This window comes from Protopterus annectens, chromosome 5.part0 (genome assembly GCF_019279795.1).
Source record: "Protopterus annectens isolate FY-2018-M chromosome 5.part0, PAN1.0, whole genome shotgun sequence".
NCBI classification, from domain to species: Eukaryota; Metazoa; Chordata; order Ceratodontiformes; family Protopteridae; genus Protopterus; species Protopterus annectens.
In genome coordinates this window covers 716,205,479-716,233,248 of record NC_056735.1, presented here as the reverse complement: position 1 = coordinate 716,233,248, position 27,770 = coordinate 716,205,479, and the positions used below count along the sequence as shown (strand labels likewise).

The following is a 27,770-nucleotide window of genomic DNA, read 5'->3' as shown; positions in this document are numbered from 1 at the left end:
TTTAATCTGGCATGCCACCAGTGTGGTTTGTTTTTGGAGTCAGTTTTGGGCTTACTTCTGGTAGGTACAACAGTTTCTATGCAACCATTAATATTAATATGGCTGTACAGAGTTTCTGTGAATAATTCTGCATAGGCTGCTGTGTTTTCTGGATTTGGAGGGGCACTGAGTTTTGACAAACTATTGCTTAATAAAAAATAGTTTTCCTTGGAATAGATCTTCTTACTGGGTTTACTGAGGTTACCAAGTTGATTTTAATTTCAAAAACAGAACTGTCATGTTGCCATTCAGCATATAGTCCTGCTTGTGGCTGTGATGCAGAGTAGCACATAATGTGTGCCAGGCACCTCACATGCAGAAGTGTATAAATAGTCACCTTTACCTACAAATTCAAACAGCCAGGAATTTAAATCACATACAGATGACAAAAAGAAGTTATGTACCTACCATAACAGTCCATGTTAGTTGTCTTCATCTCGCCTTCCTTCTTGCTGTTTGGGTTCGGAGCCGATCCTCAGCTACGACTTGGCCAAATTCTATAGCTCAAGAGCTATTTACTGGCTCGAGGCTACCCCTTATCCTAGAATGCCCAGCGACAGCTACCCAGATCTCATTTGTGATAGCGCACACTAGACATTAATAGAGTAACCAGTTACTAAAACTGATGTCCAATACACCTAAACAAGGAAAGAGTTATAGATTTATCTGGTATGTGAAGTAATAAAAGATGCTCAGCCAGTGAAAACAAAAGGGAACTCCTCACAATCCTCTAGGAAGGGGGAAGGAGAGAGGGACGCAAGAAGGAAGGAGATGAAGACAACTAACATGGAATGTTATGGTAGGTACATAATTTCTTTATGTTAAGTTGTATATCTCGCCTTCGTTCTTGCTGTTTAGGACAGCGTCTCAAGCACCTAAAAACCTGGGTGGCTCATTGGAACAAACTCTTCAGAACAGTAGATCCAAAGGAAGCTCTGCTCAGGGAGACCATATCTACCTTGTAATGAGAGATAAAAGTGTGGGGGTTTGCCCAAGTGGCAGCTGCACAGACTGAGTCTATGGGCAACCTAGACTGAAACGCTACAGAGGTGGCTAATGCTCTAGTGGAATGACCTTTTGGTTTAGCTGGTAGTGCTTTATTTCGTAACTGATAAATAAAGGCAATAGTATCAGATAACCATCAGGATAAGGTCACTTTAAAAACTGGAAGGCCTTGTTTGTTGAAAGCATAAGAAAGAAATAACTGGTCTGATTTTCTTAGTTCCTTAGTTCAATGGAGGTAAAAACGCAGTTGTCTGTTTACATCCAGTTGGTGGAGCTTGTATTCTGCCTTGTTGCTGTGATTAGGAAAGAAAATTGGGAGATCTATGGATTGATTTAAATTGCTCTCTGAGCAGACTTTAGGAATAAAGGATGGATTGGTCCTCAGAGAAACTCTGTCCTTGTGAAACACCAGGTAAGGAGGACAAACACATAGTGCTTGAAGTTCTGAGACACGTCCAGCTGAAGTGATAGCAACCAGAAAAAGTGCCTTCCAAGAAAGAAATTTTAAAGAGCATGATGCTGCCAGTTCAAAGGGAGGCAAAATTATGGAGGCTAAAACTAAATTGAGATCCCAAGGAGGGGGAGGATCTCTAACTGGGGGTCTAAGAAGAGGTGCTCCTTTCATAAAGGCTTTGCAGAGCTTATGAGACATTATGCTAGAATTATAGAAATGGCAGCTAGTTGTACTCTAATGGTGGCGGAAGCCGCAACAGACTGAAAAAGCTGTGTTAGAAATTCAAGAATTTCATGTATTGGGGCTGAGAAAGTATCCAAATTCCTAGATTCTGCCCAGTAAGAAAAATGTTTCCATTTACCAGCATACGTTTTCCTCGTAGTAGACTTATGTGAGGAAACAGTAATATCACGGACTGCTGGGGAGATATTGGAAAACCTGGCTAAGGTTGGAAGTGGAGTAACCAAACTGTGAGCTGGAGAGTTTGAAGGGATTGGTACAACCCGCCTGATTGGTGAATCAGAAGATCTGGAACCGGGTCCAGAATCCTCGGCTGATCCAGAAGGTGGAGGTGTAGGAACGGGAAAGTACAGTTTTGTACCTACCATAAATGTAGATGTTCGAGTGCGCATACAGCTGCAGTCATCACACTTGGGTTATCTGCCATCAGGCGGGTCCTCGGTCGGCCGAATTCCAAAGTCTAGGTCCGGCGTCGGTTGTCGTCGCTTCTTCCCTGACGTCAGTGCGGCAGGGGTATAAAAGAGGCAGCCGACGCCATTTTCTTCAGTTTTTCTTGCCCCAGATGTCAGGTGCCCCCAGAAAGGAAGGCAAAACATGATGTTATGCAAACATACATAAGCAGATAAATCAAAACAGTAGTTGCAAGCAAGTACACCATAAAGGAATACCCCAAATAGGTTGTATGATAAAGGTGTTTGGCATAAGCCCTGTCCTAAGAGGGGATGGAGGGAGGGTAACCTGGACTGCAGCTGTATGCACACTCGAACATCTACATTTATGGTAGGTACAAAACTGTACTATGTTCATCGTGAATACAGCTGCAGTCATCACACTTGGGTAGAATCCCAAAGCTAAGTAAGGGTGGCTGGTACTAAGCGGAATTAGGAGGGGCTAGAATGCCCTGCAGGACTGCTGTGGCAAAGCCCGCTCTAGATTTTGAGTATAGTGGAAGGTGGTAGTGCTTGGAGAAAGTGTGCACTGAACTCAAAGTTGCTGCTTCCAAAATGTCCTTGGTAGGGACCCCCCTGAGGAAAGCTGCTGAGGTAGCTGTAGCCCTGGTGGAGTGGGATCTGATGTATACAGGCACTGATTTTCCATGCAATGAATAACAAAAGCGTATGCAGTGAGCTATCCATTTTGAAATAGTCTGTTTGGAAATAGCCTTTCCTTGAGCACCTGTAGCATAGGATACAAAGAGCTGCTCAGATTTTCTGAATGACTTTGTTCTGTCCAAGTAATAACAAAGTTGCCTGTGAATGTCCAAGGAATGTAGAAGCCTCTCTCCTTTGTTCTGTGGATTTGGATAAAAGGTAGGTAAATGAATAGTCTGATTCAAAGTCGCACTGGATACTACCTTTGGCATGAAGGTAAGGTGGGTTCGTAAGGAAACCCTGTCCTGATGGAAAATGATGAATGGTTGCACAGCCATGAGGGCCTGTAGCTCCGAAACCCTACGTGCTAATGTAATAGCCAGAAGGAAGGCTATTTTCCATGACAAGTATTGTAGCTCTGCTGTAGCAGCCGGCTCAAAAGGAGGCAGTGTCAGCTTCTCCAATACGAAGTTGAGATCCCAAGCTGGAGCTGGTGGTTTCCGTGGGGGTTGTATATTTTTTGCCCCTCTGAGGAACTGCCTTAAAAGAGGATGTGAGAATAAAGGAGGATCCGTATTGTACTGTGCTGAAATGGCTGAAGCGTGGATCTTGATGGAAGAGAAGGAAAGGCCACTGTTTAACATCCCAGCTAGGTACTGTAAAATCGGAGGTATATTTATTACCCAAGGATTCTGACCCTTAGCTTGATTCCAGGAACAAAATCGTTTCCATTTAGCGGAGTAGGTTTTTCTAGTAGAGGGTCTCCTGGCCTCCAAGATGACATCCTGTACCTCCTTGGAGAGGAGAGTCTGTTGGCAAATTAAGGTATTCTCCATGCAGCTAGATTTAGAGTTCTGAGCTGGCTGTGAAGGGTTTTGTAATTGTGCTGGGACAAAAGAAGAGGAACTTGTGGAAGGATCCATGGTGGTGAGTGAGACACGCTCTTTAGGAGAGGATACCAGTGCTGTCGTGGCCAGTTTGGAGCAATAAGAATCATTTGTGGCCTCTCTGCTCTGGTTTTTAATAGGACTTTGGCCAGTAGAGGTAGAGGCGGGAAGGCATAGACTGTCAATGTTGTCCAATTGAAAGAGAGTGTGTCCACTTTCCAAACCTGTGGATGATAGGTCCTTGAGCAGAATTTCTCCAACTGGTAATTTCTGTGGGTAGCAAACAGATCTATGTCTGGCTGTCCCCATGCCTGAGTTATCTTTGAGAAGACTTGAGGATGCAACTTCCATTTGTGTGGGTCTGTCATATTTCTGCTTAAGTTGTCTGCCAGTGTGTTTTCCTTCCCTGGCAGGAATTGTGCCTGTAGCTGAATTTGTAATTCCAGTGCTGTGTTCCACAGGGTCATGGCTTGTCTGCACAGGGGGTATGAATGCGTTCCCCCCTGTTTGTTTATGTACCACATGGCTGTGGTGTTGTCTGTCCTTATTAATAGCTGGCCTGGATGCAGTAGGTCTTTGAAGGTCATAAGAGCATTTTGCATGGCTAGCATCTCCTTTTGGTTGATGTGTAGGTGCATCTCTTTTTGGGACCATTTTCCCTGAATACACTGACCTGCCATGTGTGCTCCCCAGGCGTAGTCTGAGGCATCTGTTGTGATGATTTGAGTTGCTTGTGGTAAGCAGAAAGGAAGACCTGTGTTTCTTTGGCATTTTTGAGCCCACCACAAAAATTCCTTTTGAAGGCATGGAATGAGTGGTATAATTGTTTCCAAGCTGTGGCTGTGTTGAGACCATAAGTTTTTTAGGTACCATTGTAGTTTCCTCATATGCAACTTTGCAAATGGCATTAGTAGGATACAAGATGCCATGAACCCCAGAGCCTGCAAGATTTTCCTTGCAGTTAGCCTGGTTAAAGTTGCCATTCTGTTGAAGTATTGAGACAGTTGCCCTTGTTTGTCTGGCGTGAGGTAGGCCATCTGGGTCGTTGTGTTTAAGCTGGCACCCAGGAAAATTATCTGTTGAGAAGGTATTAGTTTTGATTTCTTTTTGTTCACTGTGTACCCCAGGCAGTTTAACAGTTTTATTACAAACGCCAGATGTTGCAATAGAATGTCCTTGCTGTCTGCTTGGATCAGGCAGTCGTCCAGATATGGGTAGATTTGGATTCCTCGTTGTCTGCAGAAGGCAATTACTGATGCCAGGCATTTCGTAAACACTCTGGGAGCAGTAGATAAGCCAAAGGGCAATGCAGAGAATTGGTAATGGGTTGAACCTGCAAGAAATCTGAGGTATCTTTTGCAATCTTGTCTGATAGGGACATGCAGGTATGCCTCCATGAGGTCCAACGTTACCAGCCAAGACTCCTTGCCCAGCATGGGAAGAAGCTGCTGTAATGTGAGCATCTTGAATTTTGGTACCTCTAGATATGTGTTTAGAATTGATAGGTCTAAGATAGGTCTCCAATCTTTGTCCTTCCTTGGTACCAGAAATAGCCTTGAATAAAACCGCTGACCTTGTTCTTTTGCAGGTACCTCTTGAATTGCTGTCATATCCATGAGAGCGGTAATTTGCCTTTGTGCCTCTGCCCATTGATTTTGTGGCAGGTTTGGCATGCCTCTCATTTTTGGAAAGGTGTGAAAGTGGAACCTGTAGCCTCTGTCTATAATATCCAGAATCCATTTGTCCTTTGTAACAATGTGCCAGTTTTTTGAAAATAAGGCCAGTTTTCCGCCCAAAGGTGCTGCCATTGTAGCTTTGCTTGGCAGGCATAGGGGAAAGTCATTGCGTCTGTTTTCTAAATGACTGTGGTCTATCTCCACCTCTTGGGGCTGGTGTTTGCCACTGTCTAGCTCTGTAAGATCCTTGAGGTTGTCCTCTAGCCCTTGGGCGTCTGTATCTGCCCCTTTGGGGTCTGTCCGTGGCTGGAAAGGACCAATTTTTTGAAGGCCAGTTTCTGCTGAAGAGTGGAGGCTGCACCTGCAAGAAATCTTTAACTGTTTGCATAGATTTCACTTTTTCCTCCATTTTCTTTAGTACCTCCTCAGCTTTAACACCGAACAATACATCTTTTTGTAGTGGTGCATCTAATCACTTTGCTTTGACATGATCTGGTAAAGTTTGCTCTTTGAGCCAAGCATGTCTACGTATGACAGACCCTGTGACTGCAGCACTACATGAGGCCTCTAAAGCATCAAAACCACACTGCAAGGTACGTTTCCCCACTTGTTCTGCTCCATGCAACAAATCCTGCAACTCTTTCAAGTCTGGTTGTTCTGTTTGCGTCATTTTGCTTTTCAACTGAGATAGCAAGAACTGTTGGTATTTTATATGAAATTGACAGTTTAATGCCCTCATGGTTAAAATGGCTGATGTATACACCTTTTTCCCCCACCTTTCTAATGCTCTGGAGTCTCTCTCTGAAGGTAAAGGGTTTTTAGCAGTAGAGGCCTTAATCCCCTTGGGACCCTGTGAAATTGTTTCTGGGTCAGCAGTACGGCTTTTATAAAGGAACTGGTGAGAATCAGGAACCCGGTAATATCTGTCTGGTTTAACAGGGGCTGGAGGTAATGAGTCTGGATTAAGACTGGCTTCTGCGTACACATCATCCAAAATATCTAAGACAGGAGGAATAGCCAGGGGCCTATGCTGGGGAAGTAGTAGAAATTCCCTGAGCCTTTTCTTGGAATCTGAGTAATCTTGGCCTTCCCAGTGGAAGTGCTCTCTCAATGTATGCAGGGTTTCCCCAAAAGAGTAGTCCTCAGGGGGGAGACCGAGGGAATAGACTCCTCAGCATCAGAGTCTACAAATGGGGAATAGGCGTAATCCTGGTCCTCAGAATGGTCTGAAGTAATAGAAGCCTGGTCTGAGGAAGGGTAGTCTTCCTCCAACCTGGGTCTTTTGTCTGAGGGGTTTGAGAACCCCTGATGAGAGTAATCAAATCCTCAGCCATTTTAAGCATCTGTTTCTTAGGCATGGGGCCTTGAGAGGGGGTCTGAGGACCCTGTTTTTTAATTTTCATTGCAGCTTTAGATTTGGTGAACAATGTAATAGAGGAGGTGGTAGGCCTGAAAACGCCTTCAGAAATGGCAGGCCTCGCTAACTTTTCGGTTTCCCCGCCAAGAGTGGTGTCGGTATCTGCAGAGGGAATGGAAACCAAGGATCCTGCGACTTCGGGTAATGAAATCGCCAGTAAAGTAGTTTCATCGGTAGTCAGGGGCTGCGTAGGCGCCTCACTGAGAACCGGAGAACCGGTAGTCGGCTTAAGCGTGATCTCAGTACTCGGAGCAGGCCTCGGATGTCTGTCCTTATCCTTGCGTTTTTTGCCTAAAACTGGCGTCGGTGCATCCGACGACATGATATAATTCAATTTTTTGCCAAAATAATGAAGGGCGAACTCCGCCCGGCACTTAATAGTGCGCTTGTTAAACCTAGCACAAAAACGGCAGGCCGAGACGTCGTGGTCTGGCCCTAAGCAAGGTATACAGTAAGAGTGAAAATCCTTATGTGGTATTTGCTTCCCACAAGAAATGCAATTATTAACTTTGTCTGACATTGGTCTGAGGCAAGAAAAGTTTCCCCAATGGGGTACTTAGCTTTAAAGAAGACTTCGGCTGAAATACTATTCGTAAATCTCAGGAGCTGGCCGACCGGCACTTGCGAACTGCTTCTGCTTCGGGCACCGCGCGGCAAGAAAGACTGAAGAAAATGTCGTTGGCTGCTTCTTTTATACCCCTGCCGCACTGATGTCAGGGAAGAAGCGACGACAACCGATGCCGGACCTAGACTTTGGAATTCGGCCGACCGAGGACCCGCCTGACGGCAGATAACCCAAGTGTGATGACTGCAGCTGTATGCACGATGAACATCCATATTTGTCGAGACCAGTATGGGGCAATGAGGATCATTTTGCAACCCAGTGATTTTGCTTTCTGTATGAGTCTTGGAATTAGGGGGAAAAGCGTAAAGGAGTCCCTGAGGCCAATCATGGACTAGAGCATCTCTGGGTATATGACCTGGAAGAGGAAGAAGGGAGAAGTAGCTGTTGCATTTGTTGTTGAGAGGAGTGGCAAACAGGTCACAGCAAGGCTGTCCCCATTTGCGGAAGATAAGATCCGCAGCTTCCTGAATCAGAGACCACTCGTGAGGCATGAGGATAGCTCTGCTTAGCCTGTCCGCTATAACATTGGATTTCCCAGGGATGTGCATTGCTATCAGAAAATGTTGGGAGGAAATCGACCATTGCCAAAGTCTGAGTGCTTCTCGACACAAGGGGTAAGACCTGGTCCCGCCCTGTTTGTTGATGTACCACACCACTGACATGTCCTTTTAGACTGCAATGGTCCCGGAAGGAAGAGAGTCTTGAAGGGCTTGCAACACTAGGAGAACCGCTCTCATTTCTAGGACATTGATATGCACATGGTACTCGTGAGGTTGCCAAGTACCTTGGACTGTCCTGCCTAGATAATGCCTCCCCTCCAATCAGGGAGGCGTCCATGGTCACTGTGGCTACCGGGGGGGTTGTATGAAGGGTTTGCCCTGAATTACTAGTAGGGAGACCATCCATCAAGAAAGGTGCCTTTTGCATGTTTCTGTGATCAGGATCATGTGAGATATGGGTAGTTCCTGGAAAGACCACTACGTGAAAAGAAGCCACTGAAGGATTCTTATGTGGAAATGCACGCTAATGGGACAAGAAGAATTGCAGCTGCCATGAAGCCTAGAGCTTGGAGGACATGTCTGACTTGAACCCTTTTGCTCTGCATTAGAATTAACACTTGTTGAAGGATAGTGGAAACTCTTTCCTGTGGTAATCTTGCAAACATTTCTTCTATGTTTAATTCTGCTTCTATGTATGTAATAGACTGACATGGCAACAAGGCAGATTTTTCGAAATGTACTGTAATGCCTAGTTGAGTGCATGATGTGATTGTATAATCCCGTGCCTCTAATAGTTGAGGCCTGGTGGTAGCAGTCAGGAGCCAGTTGTCTAGATAGGGAAACACCTGGAATCCTTGATGCCTCAGGTGAGCCATGACTACTGCCATACACTTGGTGAACACTCTGGGGGCTGAGGTGAGACCAAAGGGCAGAGCTCTGAACTGATAATGACTGGCCCCTACCCAGAAGCGAAGAAATCTCCTTTCTTTCCCTTCTTTTTCCCTCCCCTTCCCCCTCCTCCCCCCCTCCCCCTCCTTCTTTCTTTCTTCCCTCTTTTCTTCTCTTCTCTTTCTTTCTTTCTTTATTCATTCATATCTTGTATATGTTTTCATAATTTAAGTTGATTTAGCTTACATTCATTATGGTACCTTATGTTTAATGGTGTTTTTAAATGACTCATTTGAAAATATTGCATTTATACTTCATTGGTATTATATATTGCAAATGGGTTTTTATATGCTTACTTATGTATATACAGTTTTTATGTATGGATTAACTTGTATCTAAGTCGTTGTTTTATCAAATATTTCTATAAATATGAACATTATATAACCAAATCAGTAGGTAGATTTTAGAAGAATTGTGTTTAAAGTATATATACATTCTTTAAACAAGTGCATCTTTTTCAGGCAACTGTTAGAAGTAATTTTGATGGTTTTAAAGCATGTTTACCCTTTAAAATGCTGATTAATTTGTTTAAATTAAATGATTTAATTATTTAATTAGGGTGGGTGTTTTATACTTAAGGATGGGAATTTGCCTTTTGTAATGTAACCTGAGGAAGCGCACTAGGATAGTGCGTGAAAGCGCTTGTTCTCTCTTCAAATAAATTACTTGCTTATTTTATGGTGGTTCGTGGTGGTTCCTTGCAATCCTACAAGACAAACATTTCTTCTATGTTTAATTCTGCTTCTATGTATGTAATAGACTGACATGGCAACAAGGCAGATTTTTCGAAATGTACTGTAATGCCTAGTTGAGTGCATGATGTGATTGTATAATCCCGTGCCTCTAATAGTTGATGCCTGGTGGTAGCAGTCAGGAGCCAGTTGTCTAGATAGGGAAACACCTGGAATCCTTGACGCCTCAGGTGAGCCATGACTACTGCCATACACTTGGTGAACACTCTGGGGGCTGAGGTGAGACCAAAGGGCAGAGCTCTGAACTGATAATGACTGGCCCCTACCCAGAAGCGAAGAAATCTCCTGGAGTGTCTGTCCATCTTGATATGGTAGTACGCGTCCTGAAGATCTATGCAGCACATCTAAATGTCCTGACCCAGAAAAGGGAAAATGGACTGCAGTGTCACCATCCGGAACTTTTCTTTTTGTACAGATTTGTGCAATCTGCTGAGATCTAGTATTGGTCTCCAGTCCCCTGTCTTTTTTGGTACTAAAAAGAATCTTGAGTAAGTTCCGGATCCTAGTTGGTCTGCGGGGACTTCTTGAATGGCTCTTTTTTCTAGCAGTCCTGAAACTTCTGTGACTGTTTGATCCCTTAGATTGGGTGAGACATCTGGGATGGGCTTTTTCGATTCCATGGGAGAATTGATGGAAGGGAATTTTGTAACCTCTGGATATGATGGATAGTACCCATCTGTCTCTTGTTATATTTTGCCAGGCTTTTGGGTACAGCGAAAGTCTTCCCCCGACTGCCTCCAGAGGTGAGCAGTCGGGCAACCCTTCAGGGATGCTGGAAGGGTTTGGCAGAGAAAGTTTCTCTGCCACCCTGGTTTTGCGGTCCCCCTCTGCCATGAGGGCGGCGTCTGTTATTGTTTCCCCCCCTCTGCCTCTGGGGAAAAATCACCACGTGTGTTAGGCAAGGATCCCTGGGATTTTCGGAACCACATCTTTCCGCTCTGCTGACCCTTGGGATAAGGTCTGGAAGGAGTGGAAAAACAAACTCCCACGGCAGAGAAAGTCTTGCCTTCCTGCTCACACCTGGTCAACGTGTCTTTCACCTGAGGCCCAAAGAGAAAAGAGCCATCAAAGGGAGTATTGGTGAAGGACGCTCAAAAGGGTTCCGCAAACTGACACAGCCACATCCAAGCATGTCTCCTGAGAGCCACACCTGTCCCTGCGGCTCTGCTCGCTCCATCGACTGCATATGAAATCAGCCTCATGGAGGAATTAACTATGGAATTAAGAGTCGCAAGCTGAGAAGCTACTTTGGCTGGTGCTCCCTCAGCTGTAAGATCTTGAAGGGTTTCCCCAAGCTCTTTTAGGAGATCCCTTTGAAGACGTGTAAAATGGCATAGATAATTCAGGGACCTCATTGAAAAGGTCGCTGAAGCAAACATTCGCTTTCCATATCTGTCCATTGTCTGAGACTCTCTGTTCGGAGGATGAACAGATGAAGAGGTCTCTGCTAACTCTTTCTTGGTGGTTGCTGCTACCACCATGGCATCAACGGGCACACTTTTGAAGAGGAATTGCTTGTCCTGGGGGGCTGTAATAAATTTATTTGGTCTCCTCGGAGAAGTTCCACAGAATCTGGAGCTGACCAAGCCTTTCGAGCCACTACAGACATGAGTGGATCAAAAGGAGGAGATACCCAGGAGGTGGAAGGTCGGAAACCGAATGCGTCCAGGTATACAGACTCGTCCTCGGTAGGAGCTAGGGAAGTCCAGTCCCTCCTCTGCCTAAGCATTTCAAGGATGTCCGAAAAGGAAACAGCTTCAAAGGGAGACCTTTGGGGACCCTTCCGATTCATCCATGTCTGTATCTGAAGTGACAGACTCAGGGGAGTCTATGTGCTTCCTCTTGCACTTCTTCTTCTGGGGAGGCTCCTCCGAGTGATCAGGGGAGGCTTCAGAAGAAGAGAGATCACCCAATGGGGTGTCCTGGGGTATAGGTTCCCTATGCTTGGGGTCTGGAGGAGGAGGAGAGGTTGGCACAGACACCATGGGTGGAGGAGCCGATGGAGCTGGCAGTAGAGCTGTCTCGGAGGACAGCACACTCCACATGACCACGAAGGCGTCCCGACCTCTAGGCAGAGAAAGCTCTGGCTCAGAAGAAACAGGAGTCTTTCTCCACATTGATGGTGATGGCTCCGAGGCCGATATTGGGAGCCCAGCTCACCTGCACCGAAGCTCCGAGGAGGAGAATGGGGTCGGACAAGGGTCCAATGCCACTCCCCTCCCCGAAGCCGATGAGAGAGCTTCGGCGCCCAGATCCCTCGATAGACGGTACAACCGAGGTAATCGGAGCAGACGTCGGAACCGAAGGAGAAATGATGATCGGCACCGACGGTTCTACTGCTCGTGGATCTATGGTCTCTGGCTCCGAGCTAAATGTAGTCGGAGGAGGAATAGAAATAGAGGTGGTTGGAGCCGATACCTGTTGAGTTGGGCTGGACAGAATTTTTGCCAGTGCCTGTGACTTAAGCAACCTACCTACTACTCTCTCCACATCATGATCTGATAATCTAGAGGATCGAGAGGAGTGGGAAGAATGATGGCTACGTTCACTCTGTAATAAAGGTGACTGTGGAGCCGAGTGGATGGACTCCAAGGATGGCGACGTCAGTCTCTTATAGCTCCGAGATGGCTCCGAAGTAGCAGATTGAGCCAATGGAGGAGTTGTTGGTGACAGCCGGTACCGACATACTTGGTTGGTCAAGTAAAGGAGTCGGCTCCGAAGGTGGAGCCGACGGCTTGACAGACTTAGGGGATTTCGCTGGCTGAGAACTTTTAGCCGGAGAATCCTGAGGCTTCAATAATCCCCAAAGGATTAATTTGTTTTTGCGCTCCTGCAGGACCATTGGACTAAAAGCATGATATATAGAACAGGAGTCCTGCAGGTGAACAGCGCCCAAACAATAAACACAACTAGTGTGCCCATCTGTCAGAGACATTTTTGACAGCATGAGTCACACTTTTTGAAGCCAGATACCTTGGTATCTTTAGACATTATAGTAACAGCAACCACATAACAAATAATGAAAAGCTATACTATAAAAAACAAGAACAAATAGAGGTTTTTTTTTTTTTTACAATTAAAGAAAAGAAGGAAAGCCCCTAATTTAAACAGCTATCCGGGGGGGGGGGGGGGCTCTCTAATTTAAACGAGTTCAAGGGAACAGAAGGCCTGAGAGTTATGGAGCGATGGCCAACAAAGCTATAATACACAAGAACGCAAAAAAGGGATAAAGGAATATTATCTATACACAAAATAGACAATTACCTGACAAACTTTCAAGATAAACAACAATATATAATAGCAAAAAGATTATACTAAGCCTGAGCCAGTAAGGAAGCAACCTCGCAGCTGAAGCGGCAAACGAGATCTGGGTAGCTGTCGTTGGGCATTCTGCGATAAGGGGTAGCCTCGAACCAGTAAATAGCTCTCGAGCTATAGAAGATGGCCGAGTCGGAGCCGAGGATAGGCTCCGAACCCAAACAGCAAGAACGAAGGCGAGATAGACAACTTAACATTCATGCTTACTGTCTGTCAAAATTATTTATTCTTGGGGGAGTCAGTGAGTAGGGGTGTGCATGCATATATGTGTGTGTAAAAACAGCTCAAGTTCTGTTACTTGATTACATTCAAATAACTCATCTAAAATTGAGGATATTTCTTGAAGAGTCCTGTGAATAGGTTATTCTCTCTCTACTCATCAACATTCAGCACAGTTTGGGGAGTTTCTGCACTTGGAAATAGACTCCCACCTTTCACAATGCATGCTGTGACATCATATATTGGCTATATAAATGCACTCATCTCTCACACCCATGGCTGGTTTTCTGCCACAAAACAGTCTGGATTTCTGTCCTTGTTTCCACAGGTAAAAAAGTTCCAGGGTTCACGTCATTTGATTTTCTTTTGGAAAAAAAAAAAAAAAAATGTGAATTTGAGAAGAATGGCCGGAGAAAGCTCCACACAGTACTGGTGGGAGAATTGTAGTCAGCTGTTACTGACTGGACCCAAGTTTCACTTAAGCTTTGAGGATTGGCTGGGGCCAATGCCTCCTAGATGTAGGCTTGTGGTTCATCCTCAGTTAGTGCTTGTCCATTCCTACTGTAGTTCTCTGTACTCATGGGGAACTTAAAGCCTGAGAGAGGGGGAACTCTACCTCCCATGCGAGTTCCACCCTGAGGTAATCACTCCACATTTCTCTTGTCCAATCAGCTTGGCTTCTAGATCTTACAGCCTGCTTATAGGAAGCAGACACTTGAGTTACTCTTCTGTGGTTGACGGTATTTAAAGCTGAGGTTTCGTCTCCAAGGGCATCCCCATCACCCCTCAACTCAACTCACCTGGACTTGTAGACTTAAGCACAGGAGGAGTCATAGGGTGAATCCCACCAAGATGTTCTTCTTTATCTCTACTGCAGTATTCATAACCTGTAGTCTCTCCTGTTAAAGATAGCCCAATGTCTGCCCAGTATACCAAAGCTTTTACATCCCCCTAGTGCCTTATGTCAGGCATATGCTCCAAGCATTGATGCAGGGCATAAAGGTGACACACGTGCTCCCTACTCAGAATTTCTTTGCCAAAAGTCCAAACGTCATAGTTGAATGTCAGTCTGAATACCCTTCGGTAAGCTGGCTTATACTGAGCCATTTACAGATAAGTGCCCTGTTGGGGTTCATTTTTTTGTCTTCTTTTACTTGTGTACTTAGGGTTCATAAAAAACGAACTGCAAGGTAAAAACTTGTAACCAAGAAAATCCCAGTAGCCTTGAATCATTGGAATTAAAATGAAGTCTTTATTACACCACAGGACCAAAACAAGAACAGCAAAATCGTAGAACTAAGCGCTTTCACCCTCACGTCCTAGGGCATCATCAGAGTACAAATTAACAGAAAAACACATCATCCCTTAAATACAGATACTACTTGATTAATTAAATTAAATTAAATAATAACATAATCAATCAATCAAACAATATTCTAATTAATACAATAAAAGCTCTTATCTTTTAAAGTAACAAGTCCAGTAAAATGTAAAATAACTGACTTGAAATGCATTTAGACATGAACTAGAATATAATGTGTATAACTGGAGGTCTTATACACAATGTATTTGTCTAAATAGAGAATAAACTTCTTTTATATGAATAATATCAGTAAAACCATACTAAATGTATAATGTGAAACAAAGAATGTGAGTTCCTAACATAACATTTCCGTAAGAATTAATAAGCTATATTGAAGTTGTTACAATCATGTGTACTAAAATTAAAATTGCAGTACTGGATTTTGTCTAAGTACTAATTGAGTGTATTTGGATGTTTAAAAAATTACTACAGTAAATTGTTTATGTGTAAATAAATAAATAAATAACTGTAGTAAAAATATAAAGCTTTTTAAAAATGTATGTAGAATGTGAGAATGTGTAAACAATGTTTATAACAAAGTCACAGGTTAAATGTTGTCAATTCATACAGTTACAATAACCATAAAATTAATAAAACTGAAATAGAGATGTAATGAAATGTTAAATTATATAATGTTAATTAAAACATCTTATATGTATATTACTATAAAAATTAATTTAATAATATTCCTTAAAAGACTTTCCCTAAAAAGTTGTTGTTGACATGAATTGAGGAGTGACATGTGGAATCATAATGAATATTTTCAAATTCATTTATGAAACATATACTCGCCCTGCAGGTGTAGTTCAATTATGAATAAGTTGTAAAATTGTGAATAAATGTGAAATGTGTTGAAAAAGAAGTTGATATGTGTATAAATGTTGAGTGTGTCCATAAATGATAGTAGTTGAATGATATTATTGAGTTTAAAGCAAATTTAATACATAAGGATTACTAGCTATGAAGATCATTAAATGAACTGAGATTTTAGCTTAAGTATACTAGCTATAGAAATTTGATCATTAATTCCTGGATCCTTGCTTGCATTTAATCTAAGTTGCCAAAGACATTCTTTGGCTTCTAATAAACTCTTAGTATCACCCCCTTGTTGTGCATTGGTGTGAACAATTCTGTCGATGACAAAAAACAGGATTTTTTTTAAATTAAGGCAACCAATGCTATGAGTGTATAAAGCACTAGTCTGCTTGTGATTTCTAATATCACTAACATGCTCTATAATTCTTGTTTTCAACTTTCTGTTAGTTTTCCCTACATAGAAAGCTTGGCATGCTGTGCAAGTAGCTACGTATACCACCATGACTGTGTTGCAGTCACACGCTCCTGGACATCTAATAGTGTTTTCATAATTGATGATTGAGAGGTATGTTCCATTATTGATGAACCTGCATGTGCGACATGCACCACATTTGTTCATCTTAGATTTCATAAATGAGTCACATTTCGTACTATCGTCGTATTTTCGAATATACTTTTAAGACTTTGTCCTTTACTGAAAGTAACTTTTGGTTTGTCACCTAAAACATTTATCAATTCTTTGTTAGATTCAATAACAATGTTCCAAGAATCGTAGACCGCTTTAACAATTTGGTCGGATTTTTCACTGAATGGGATGACAAAGGTGTCGTGTCCTTTACCCTTAGATTTAGAAACTTCTTTTGGATTTAATCCATATCTTAAAATAGATTTGTATAAAACTGATCTGTTCATCCAAATGTCCTGACCTATATTGTTAACCAAATCTACCAGGTAGGCTCTACTTATGAACATGTTTTTTAGTTTTTCAAATTCCATTTTGAACGTGTCATCATTACTCACTATCCTTGACAACCTCACCACCTGTCCCTTTACTAAATTTCTTTTCTGATGGGCAGGGTGACAGCTGTCAAAGTGTAAAAATGAATTGGAATAGGTCTTCTTCCTAAAAATGCTAGATTCAAATGTATTATCCTTCAAGGTAATTGTAATATCCAAAAAACTGATTGTGTTGTTAGAAATGTGACTCATAAATTTTAAAAAATCAGTTGTGTGTACCAAATATAATATAAATTCATTAAATTGTGCTTCAGTACCTCTCCAAAAAATCAAAATGTCGTCCAAATAACGTAAATATAATAAAACTTTATCCCAGTAACTACTAGTGAAAACGTGTTCATGTTCCCATGCTGCCAGAACAAGATTAGCGTAAATAGGGGCACATTTTGCCCCCATAGCCACTCCTTTTTGTTGTCTAAAATAACTGCCGTTAAAATAGATAAAATTATTCTCCAAAACTAATTCTAACATCTCAGATATTAATCGATTCTCAGTTCTGTTGTTGTATTTGTGTGTGTTAAGGCATGTTTCAAATAACTCAATGCCTTCCTGATGTGGAATCACGGTAAAAAGATTGATTACATCCACAGTGGCCATCACAAAATCAAAGTTGACATCAACATTGTTAATAAATTGTCTTATAGAGTCAAGACAATGCCATGAATCTCTTACAATGTGTGGTAGTCTCGTTAGTAAATCTTTACATTTAAAGTCAATGTAGGCTGCTAAAGCTTCAGTCTTAGAACCTATTGCTGAGACAATTGGTCTAAATGGTGGATTGTCAGTGTGTTTATGAATTTTGGGAATTCCAAAAATAGAAGGTATTTTAGGAAATTCCACGGATATGTAATGGTAAACCATTGAGTCAATCCTTCCATCCATTAAATATTCGTAGGTTAACCAATCAATTTTGCCGTAGGCTTTGTTTACCTCATGCCTACTGAACTTTTCATAAGTTACCTCATCCTCTAAAAGTGTAAGCATCTTGTTCTCATAGTCAACATTTAACATAATAACCACCCCCCCACCTTTGTCAGGTTTCATGATTCTGAATTTGTCAGAACTTTTTAATTCTTGTAGACAAAATTTTTCAGCTGACGTTAAATTATGTTTAAAAATATTCTTCTCATTCAACGTTCTTCTAAAATGTGTTTCACAAAGCTTTTCAAAAACTTGTATCATATAGTTCTGGGGTGGAATAAAGGTACTGTGATGTTTTAGTGTAAAGTTGTTGGAATCCTGAGATAAAGTGTTTGAGTCTTGAAAAAATAATTTTAAATTTAAAAGCCTGGTGTACATTTTTAAATTAAGTAAAACTTTACCAATGTCCAACTTAAAATTTGGAACGAATGTGAACCCTTTACTGAACAAATCCAAATACTTACTGTCAAATTTCTTTCTAGTATAGTTGTACAAATTAAAACCTGAATGTGTAACAATTTGACAATCAAATGAATTTTGAGTAACTACATCATGTTGACATAAACTCGTGATGTTAGAAACTTCAGTATTAATCAGTTGTTGTGCTTGGATTGTGACTTCAGTACGTGAATTGTTCACTGTATCAATATTGTCACGATCAGTATTGTGATTAATTACTGTTGATGTCACCATCTTGACATTCTCGGGCCTCGATTGTTGTAATTTCTTGGGATATATTGATTGTAACTGCCCTGTCTCTCCCTTATTCTCTCCGACCTTCTTAATATGGGCTGATCTAAAAAATCTGACTCTAAACATTCGTCATTGTGATTGGTGTTATTAACATCGTTGACACCACCTCGATGTATGTTGTCCTGATTGTCAATTGAATTGAACTGATTTCTAACTCTTTCATCACTAAAATTGACATGGTTCTGACTAATACGTTTCATGTTTTTGTACTCTCTAAAGTGCACATAGGCTCTATTGTTTCTATAATCATGGCTGTCTCTTTCAATCTTAGTATTTTTGATTTCCAAGCCCTTATTAATAAATCTGTCCAAATCTTTAAAAATATTTTCCAATCTGAATTTGTTATGCTCAAATAGTAAATCCATCTTAATGTCATTGTCTAAACTACATAACCTTTCCTTTAATACTTGTAATTTGTCAGTATTGTTACGAATAATAAGTTTCAAAAGTTCCAACCCAGTTTTGTCAAACAATTGTGTCAATTCAGTAAAAAAAGATATACCCTCCAAAAAACCATTAGGCAATTTGAATATACGTAGTCCCTCTGGGACCTGTTTTAATTCTAAACTGCGTTCTAGGAACGCGTTGTCCATCTGTAAGGATTTGAAGTTCTTGAGTGTTTTTTTCAAACTCTGAAAAACGTGAATTCAAAGTACCCAAGTCTCTTGTTACTACTGGACCATCTCTGTTTAATGAAGGGGCAGAAAGAAATGCGTGTAAGTCCAAATGTCTGTCCAAAGGAATATTCCTGCTCGAATCACCCCGTTGTGATGTCTGATTGTGGTTGTGACCACTGTGGCGTCTGTTGTCATGGTTAGAGTCAGTGTTCATTTGTGTTCCAGCTGCATACCCTCTATCTTGCACCTCCACTTGCCTTAAAGGGCTGTTGGAACATTGTCTCATCCCACACCCATGTGAACTTGTGTTGGGTGTAGAATGCAGGGTGAGAAGTTGTTCCTGTGATTCTGTGATGACCAGATCACCTTCAGTCCCTGCATTGTGTTGCTGATCATGCAGTGCTTTGATGAGCTTGTTAGTAATATCCAGGTGCTCTTGCAATAACCGCTGTATGGTGGAAGGTGTAGTGGGTAAAGACTTACTGGAACCTGTAGCACAACACCACAGGTACTAGAAGCTGTAGCACAACACCACAGATAAATATTGATGGTCGTGAGACCTACAGTATAGAATGAGAATTAACACAAGAACTTGTCTGGTGCTGATGTGAGGTTCAACAGTCAGCTAAATAGATTGTCAAAGAAAACACGTCTCAATAAAAAAAGGGTAGACCAAATGAATGCCGATTGAAACGTTGATACGCCCAATTAGTTTATTGATGTTGGAATGGTATGACTTAGTACCTAAATTGAAGTAATCACAAATAAAAAACCAACAACGTAGTTTGATGACCAAAATAAAATGTATTATCCGTACAGCACTTGTAACAGATAAAACAAATAGCGAGCTGATACTGAAATGAACTCCGTTAGTGAGTTCAGTATTCCTGACCCAGTGTCAGTTAAATTGCACTCATATAAAGACAATGTAAAGACGTGAATAAATGAACTAATACTCCACAGCTGTTGTCATTAAAATGTTACAGTTCTTATGCATACAATCTGTCAAAAAAAACGCTGGCTGATGCTGTTATAAAATCCGTAAAAAAATACGGACTTTCAAGTCACTGTTGGAAAAATGCAGTAGACTGTGTTTAAGAACAAGTACAGGTTCACTTAGTTGATAACCACGGCTGTTTAGAAAAGTGAAACATGTAGAAAACCAAAAACACCATTGCCGCTGTTGCTGTCTGTGTTTAAAAGCAGCTCACGATGCAAAAAATGTTCATAACAATATTTTAAGTCAGTTGTCAGTACATAAACCAAAAAAGCTAGGTTGATGTAAGATGATATTTCACGTTGTGCTTCAATGTCTATAACAACGTTGTAATTGCAAAAATCAACCGTTGCTGTATCACAAAAAATTATATAGCACAGCTGGCACAGTTTGTTCAATGAGGAAGTACTATAGTTATCTCGATTTTGCTGTTCTTGTTTTGGTCCTGTGGTGTAATAAAGACTTCATTTTAATTCCAATGATTCAAGGCTACTGGGATTTTCTTGGTTACTTAGGGTTCATGCCATCCAGGAAGGGAAAATGTCAGTGTGGGAGGCAGAAAACCCATAAAGACCTTCACAAGAGGTATTTATTCTGCCTAGGTGCTTCACACAATAATACCCAGTGAACCATTTGTTAGCTTTTTGTTAACAGAATGCTTCAGATCCATCTGTCTTCTTTATCCATTATCTTGAGAACCAACATCTAAAACGTTTGATTCAGGGGACCACGGCCGAATCAGCCCAGCCAGAGGTACAGCAGTTTCTTAAAAAGAAGACCAACAAGTTTAGATCTGACACCACTGTTGTTGTCCAACCTCCACCAGACATCTTTCTAGATGTTAGTGAAGATCCTGAAGACCATCCGGTGCCGACACAGGTTTCCTCTAGAGGTCAGCAAAGAACTGGCTTCTTGTATGTCCAACTAAGGCAAAGCAAACTTCCACAGTGAACATTCAACAGGAAACACGACTGATCATTTCCAAAGCGCCTAGGGGGATTCTGCTTAGGGACGAGGTCCCTGGTAATCCTACTGAGTTGAGGTGTGGCTCCAAGCCTCCTAGGTTGGTCAAAGCTGACGTCCCACTGAAGAAGCAGAAAACTAAGCACATTCCTCTCACTGCTAAGGATCCTCAGAGAGTGGCAGGATTTTACCCAGAGCTTGTTCAATGCCTTAATGGACTGAAGACCACCTCAGGGGGTGTCAGTTCCTGCTTCTTCTTGGTCTTTTACTCCAGCCAAAGGGACTAGGGAATCTGAGTCTTTAGATGAGGAGTTAGATTCAGGGTATGAGTCGCTGGCCTACTCCTCACAACCTACCTCTCACCTGGACTACAGGTCTGAGGAAGAGGAATCCTTGAGTCTTGACTCTCCCTTTGAGCAACTGTCCTTTGGGGACACAGTAGTTCACAAGATGGATAATTTTAAGTGGGATTGCTCACAAGTCTCTGATATTCAAAAGAGGTATTATGAGCTGTTGCAGATGGAATCTCCTAAGCCTTCTGCTGTCCCCCCTGTGTTGGACGCCTTGTTGGATACATCTGCCACCTCTTTAGTTCTGGATTCCCACCTTCTGGCCCCTAAGAAGCCTAACCTTTTTATAAGGTGCCTGAGGCCTTTAAGTACCTCTACAGGTGTCCTTCAAACCCTGCTGTGGCCTCAGTGTGCTGACAAGCTATCCAAGCCTTTGCCCTTTTCCAAACTTCTTCCTTCTGACAGATAGTCAGGCTATGGAAAGGCTGGCGAAAAAAGTATCAACTTCTGCCACTCTGGCCTTCAATATCATTAATTATCAAACTCATATGAACATGTATGTTTTGGCCCTTTTGTCACAACTTGGGGGGGGGGGGTGTCTGACCTTCCTGACTCTGATAGAAAGACTGCTGTCCTCTCCTTAATGAGTTCCACTCCTCAGATTGCCCATTATTCCATCAAATACAGTTATGATGCAAATGATGCATCCTCTAGAGTTGGCAGTTCAGTTATGAGGAGGTACTCTTGACTTTGCCTTCAGGCTTTACCTAATTATATTAAGGCCAAGCTCCTAGATGCTGCTTTGGACAATCAGAATCTCTTTGGTATGGCTGCTGCTGACTTGTTTAAGATTCTACAAGGCAAAGGTAAAGTGATGCAGGATCTTAAACAAATATTTGTTTCTCCCATACTCAAATTTCAGAGAAACTATTCTTCTAAGTCTGCCTTTGTGGGTAGGCAGCCTTGTAAACCTTCTAAAGGGAAGAGGGATCCTAAACATATATTCTCTGATAAATCCACCCAGACCTCTAAAACTCAAACCTTTACTGGACAAATCTCTTTCAATTTGACACACTCTCTACCCTTTCCCTCAGTCAGTTTCCATTGGTATCTCAGGAATTCCCTGTCTGGCAACAGATAACTTCATACTCCTGTGATCTGTCCATTACCTGTCATGGTTATTTCATGGTACAGAAATTCCTTTCCTCCTCCTTAGGTCTTCCTCTACCCTCCTCCAGACCAACTACCTCATTTTCTCGGGTTCTGCAGGATTTACTAGATCAGGGTACCATTCAACCTGTTCCAGTATCCCAAAGAGGAACAGGGTTCTACCAGTGTTGAAAACTGTGAGAGACGAAACTGCACTAGATTTTGTGACCCCGCCCTTACCCCCCAAACCAGCTGCAACAGTCTATTGACAAAATATGCACAATATCCACACCCCAGTGAAAATAAATAGAGTAGGACATCAAAAAGCGCAGGCCTGTTGCATTCAGCACTTGGTTGTAATTTATTAAAACAAACACAAATGTAAATGAAAACTTGAGCTCCTGCAGCTGCTGTTATCCAGCCCCAGCAGCAACATCATTATAGTCTACATCATTTTAAAAAATGACGTATTTTTTTTGAGAGGCTACACATAACCTGTTATACATTTCAAGGCTACACTTAACCTGTTATACATTTCAAGGACTTACATTCAGTACAAAGACAATCACTCCATTTCTTAAGTATTAGATTTTAATTATTATGTAAATGTGCTTGCACTCTACAGACTAACCTCTGAAATAAAAAAAGAAGTTATGTACTTACCATAACGTTCCATGTGAGTTGTTCATCTAGCCTTCATTCTTACACATGGTTTGGAGCCGATCCTTCAGCTGCAAGTCAGTCGCTTTAACAAGCTCGAGGTTTTAGAGTAGCTCGAGGCCAAGCCCCTATCCCATGATGCTCTATGTCTCACCTCAGATCTAGTTTGCAGATCTCATGTATAACACAATAAGCACATAAGCAGTACTGCAGCCGGAGTAAGAAACCCTAGAACAAGGCCCACCAGACCACAAAAAACTCTTACTCGTTCTTCGAGAAGCCTGAAGGGGGAAGGCAAGTGGGAATGTAAGAATGAAGGAGTGATGAACAACTCACATGGAACGCTATGGTAAGTACATAACTTCTTTATGTGAAGTTGTTCAATTTCGCCGTTCATTCTTAAACATGGGTAGCGTCCCAAGCACCATTCATCCTGGGTGGCTCATGGGAGTATATTCCTGAGGACAGTGGAACAAAAGGAAGCCCTGTCCCTGGAGGCCCTATCTACTTTGTAATGCGTGATGAAGGTATGAGGCTTAGACCAAGTGGCAGCTGCACATATAGTGTCCAAAAGCAGCCTAGCTGTATAAGCTGAAGAATTAGAAACAGCCGTAGTGGAATGCGCTTTCACGTTATGTCCTAACGGTTGATTCATGGAGGAATATGTCAATTTTATGCAATCAGTCAACCACTTGAAAAGATTAACTTTAGATACTGGTAGCCCTTTCTTGTTGTCAGCATAAGAAACAAAAAGTTGTTCTGATTTTCTAAATTCTTTTGTTCTGTCCAAATAGAATCTTAATTACCTGTGAACATTAAGTTTATGCAACATATACTCCAACTTGTTAGAATGGTTAGTAAAGAAAGTTGGGAGTTCAATAGTTTGGTTCCGATTAGCCTCTGAACATACCTTTGGAAGGAAGGAAGGGTTAGTCCTCAGGGACACTCTGCCGGGGTGAAAGATCAAATATTGGGGTTTGATAGATAGGGCCTGAAGTTCGGACACTCTACATGCTGATGTAATGGATACCAAGAAAACAGTTTTCCAGGACAGAAAGTTTAGTTGACTGGATGATCCGTGATAATACAAAATTCAGATTCCAGGGGGTATAAGGTTGTCTAACTGGTGGTCTAAGATGTATGGTACCTTTTAAGAAGGTTCTACATAATCTGTGAGACATTAGGTTAGAACCTTCCGATCCGAGGTGTAAATTTGAAATTGCAGCCAACTGAACTCATATGGTGGCAGCTGCAACACCTTCATTAAAAAGCTTAGTCAGGAATTCTAAAATGCTAGCAATTGGGGCGACATACGGGTCAATGTTACTTTGCAAAGTCCAAAAAGCAAATCGCTTTCATATGCTGGTGTACAACTTTCTGGTGGAGGCTTTATGAGAGGATACAAGGATATGCTGTACCTCCAAGGAGAAATTGTGTGACCTGGCTAAGTTGGAAATTGGAGTAGCCAAGCTGTCAATCTGAGAGAATGAAGAGAAGGATGAAGAGCCCCTGACGAATGCGTCAGTAGATCTGGAACTGGGTCCAGAATCCAAGGTTCCTCTAGTTGGTAGAGTCGAAGGAAGGGGAAAGTACAGTTTTGTACCTACCATAAATGTAGATGTCCGAGAGGTATGCATCTGCAGTCCTAACAAATGGGTTGTCCTGCCTCAGGCAGCCCTTCGGTCGGCCGGATTCCAAAGTCTGGGTCTGGCCTCGGCTGATGTCGCACTTCACCCGACGTCATAGCTGCTGTTAACCGGGTATAAAGGCATCAGCCGACGCCATTTTCCTCAGTGTTTCTTGCCCCAGATGCCAGGTGCCCTCTAGGAAGGCTAAATTTGGATAAATGCAAATGTTTCCAAACAATAGAGAGCAAATAGAAATAAACATGTATATACATATATACAAACAAATACACCATAATAGATTCCCCCAGCTAGCTACAGGATGGGCAAATACCCTAGGAGTACCACAGAGGGGAAGGAGGGTGGGTAATCCTGACTGCAGATGCATACCTCTCGGACATCTACATTTATGGTAGGTACAAAACTGTACTATGTCCTTCAAGGATGTATCTGCAGTCCTAACAAATGGGTAGAATACCATAGCCAAACTGGGGGAGGAGGTACTAAGAAGATTATGGTGTAGTTAAGATCCCTTGCAAAACAGCAGTGGCAAAACCTGCTCGGGATCTGGAGTATAAAGGTAGATTATAAAGCTTGGCAAATGTATGCACGGAGCTCCAAGTAGCAGCCTCTAAAATGTCTTTGGTAGCCACTCCTCGTAAAAAAGCTGTAGTAGTGGCTGTAGCCCTTGTGGAGTGAGGTCTGATGTTTTCTGGAATTGTCTTTCCATGATAAGAGTAACAAAATCTAATGCAATTTCCTATCCATTTTGAGATTGTCTGTTTTGAAATTGCTTTTCCTTCCATTCCTGTTGCATATGCTACCAGAAGCTGGTCAGTTTTCCTATTGTTCTTTGTTCTGTCCAGGTAGTAGCACAATTGCCTATGCACATCCAAGGTATGTAGTAGTCTTTCCCCCCTGTTCTGTGGGTTGGGGAAGAATGTAGGTAGGTGGATTGCTTGGTTTAATGATACTCTGGAGACCACCTTTGGCATAAAAGTAGGATTAGTTCTCATGGACACTCTATCCTGATGGAAGATAAGGAAGGGCTGTACTGCCATTAATGCTTGTAATTCAGAAACCCTTCTTGCTGAAGTGATTGCAAGCAGGAAAGCAGTTTTCCAAGATAAGTACTGTAATTCTGCTGTTGCTGCTGGTTCAAAAGGGGAAGTGTCAACTTTTCTAACACAAAGTTCAAGTCCCATGTAGGCAATGGTGGCTTCCTTGGTGGCTTTACATTTTTAATTCCTCTCAGGAACTGCCTGAGTAGAGGATGAGAAAAGACTGGAGGATCCATGTTGTATTCTGCTGAAATTGCTGACGCATGAATCTTAATGGAGGAGTAGGACAGGCCATTGTGGAAAAGCTCTGCTAAGTATTCCAGGATGTTAGCTATGTTTGCCAGTGATACATTTTCTCCTTTTGCTGCACTCCAAATGAGATATCTTTTCCATTTTGCTGAATAGGTTTTTCTTGTTGAGGGTCTGTGAGCCTCCAAGATAATGTCTTTAACCCTTTGAGATAAATCTGGGTTATTTTGTCTTATGCAATGTTCCAAGCAGCTAGCTGCAGTGTTTTCAAGTTTGGATGCAGGATTTTGAAGTTGTTCTGTGTTAGCAGTAAAGGAACTAGGGGTAGAGGCCATGCGTGTTCCCGAGACATACTCCTCAGTAGTGGGTACCAATGCTGCCTCGGCCAGTCTGGAGCTATCAGGATGATCCTTGGGTGATCTTCTTTGATCTTCAGTAGCACTTTGTGCATCAAAGGAAGAGGTGGGAATGCATATGCTGTCAGGTTTTCCCAACTGAAAGATAGGGAGTCCACCTTCCAAGCAAGTGGGTGGTATGTCCTTGTGCAGAAATTATTCAATTGGTGGTTGTGTGGGGATGCGAACAGGTCTATTTCTGGTAGTCCCCATTTCCTTGTAATGGATTTGAAGATGTCTGGATGCAGCATCCATTCGTGGGCATCCGTGGTAGTTCTGCTTAAGATGTCTGCTAGTATATTTTCTTTTCCTGGCACAAATATTGCCTGGAGCTGAATGTTGAGGTTCAGGGCCACATTCCAGAGATCCATTGCCATCCGGCATAGAGGATATGAATGTGTGCCTCCCTGTTTGTTGATATACCACATAACTGTGGTGTTGTCCGTCCTTATCAGCAAATGACCCTGTTGAAGAAACGGTCTGAATGTCTGAATTGCCAGCTTTACTGCCAGCATCTCTTTTTGATTTATGTGTAGGTTCAGCTGGTCTTGAGTCCATAAGCCTTGTATGCACTTGTCCACCATGTGTGCCCCCCAACCGAGGTCTGAGGCGTCCGTGGTGATAGTCTGGCTTGGGTGAGGGCTGTGGAAGGGCAGTCCTTTGTTCAATTGACAGGCCTGAGCCCACCATCGGAATTCTTGCTTCAGGCATGGAATTATTGGGATTTGGGTTTCTAGGCTGTGCTTGTGCTGAGACCATAAATTCCTTAGGTACCATTGCAACTTCCTCATATGTAGTCTGGCATGTGGAATCAATATTATGCAGGATGCCATGTAACCCAGGGCTTGCAGGACTTTCCTTGCTGTAAGCTGGTTCTGCGTTGTTAATGCCATGAAATAGAGTGGTAGGTGCTTCTGCTTTTCTGCTGTGAGGAATGCCATTTGGTTTGATGTGTCCAGTTCTGCACCCAAGAAAGTTATCCTTTGGGATGGTATCAGCCTTGACTTTTTATGTTGACTGTGTATCCCAGGGCTTGCAATAGGTGAATGACCTTTCTCAAATCTTTTGTTAATTTGTTTTTGTTGTCCGCTTGTAACAGGCAGTCGTCCAGGTATGGGTAAATTTGTATTCCCTGAAGCCTGCAATGAGCAATTACTGATGCCAGGCATTTCGTGAATACTCTGGGCAGTAGATAAGCCAAAAGGCAATGCTGAGAATTGATAATGCTCTGATCCTGCAAGAAATCTGAGGTATCTTCTGCAATTTGGTCATATGGGGACGTGCAGGTATGCCTCCTTGAGATCTAGAGTTACCAGCCAAGACTCCTTGCCCAGCATGGGAAGAAGCTGCTGTAGGGTCAGCATCTTGAATTTTGGAACAATGAGATATGTGTTCAGAGCGGACAGGTCGAGAATAGGTCTCCATTGGTTTTCCTTTCTTGGCACCAGGAAAAGTCTGGAGTAAAATCCTTGTCCTTGTTCCATAGACGGTACCTTTTCTATAGCTCTCATCCTTAGTAAGTGGTCTATTTGTTCTAGAGCGTTTGTCTTTTGATTTGGAGGTAGGTTTGGCATTCCTCTCTTCCTTGGTAGAGTATGGAAGTGAAACCTGTAACCTTTGTCTATTGTCTGTAAAATCCATTTGTCTCCTGTGTATTTTCTGAATCATCAGAGGAGTAATCTGTAGAAACTGGCTCAGGGGGCTCTGCTCTAGGCCTCTTCTC

At 42.3% G+C, this 27,770-nt stretch overlaps 1 protein-coding gene across 1 annotated transcript in view; it reads right to left on the bottom strand.

Annotated features, from left to right (window-relative positions):
• Positions 1-27,770, bottom strand: part of JADE3 (jade family PHD finger 3) — a 1,027,617-nt gene that overhangs the window by 494,712 nt on the left and 505,135 nt on the right. The window lies entirely within an intron of this gene.